At 51.0% G+C, this 506-nt stretch overlaps 1 protein-coding gene and 1 long non-coding RNA gene across 7 annotated transcripts in view; one reads left to right on the forward strand and one right to left on the reverse strand.

Annotated features, from left to right (window-relative positions):
- Nucleotides 1-506, reverse strand: part of SOX6 (SRY-box 6) — a 374,497-nt gene that overhangs the window by 370,115 nt on the left and 3,876 nt on the right. The window lies entirely within an intron of this gene.
- LOC108444779 overlaps nt 1-506 on the forward strand; it is a 2,120-nt gene that overhangs the window by 739 nt on the left and 875 nt on the right. The window lies entirely within an intron of this gene.

Genomic DNA, 506 nt, shown 5'->3' on the forward strand with positions numbered 1-506 from the left:
GTGCAGGAGGAGGGAAGGGCTGGCGGCGTGGGGAGGGAGCGGGGACTACGAGAGGGAAGCACTCAGCAAGCGCTTACTGACAGCTGATAAATGGGTCTCTGAAGAGCCCGATCCCACAGCACGGCCGGGGGAGGGGAATAAAAGGGAGATGAAATGGGAAGTATAAATTACACCAGAGATGGGAGTCCAGCTACAGGGACCCGGGGAAGAGGAAGGGGAGAGAATGCACTCAGAGTCCACAAACTATTTAGTGATGGATTCAACACAAAGGTGACGAGTGAGTGCAGTGAAAGGGGAAAGACAGGTATGGCCGGAGAGGAAAAACTGATTTAGGACGGACTCGAGCTGAAGTTGGGATTCTCGTGGCGACGACGAGAAATTTTAGCAGCGGCAATATATAAATATCCCTCTCTCTGCCTACCAAAAGGCAACAGATAAGGATTGGAATATCAGCTTGAATACCAATTTAGGAACTCACGCTCTCTTGGAAGTGCTAATTGGGGATG

Source organism: Corvus brachyrhynchos, unplaced genomic scaffold (assembly GCF_000691975.1).
Source record: "Corvus brachyrhynchos isolate BGI_N302 unplaced genomic scaffold, ASM69197v1 scaffold62, whole genome shotgun sequence".
Taxonomy (NCBI): domain Eukaryota; kingdom Metazoa; phylum Chordata; class Aves; order Passeriformes; family Corvidae; genus Corvus; species Corvus brachyrhynchos.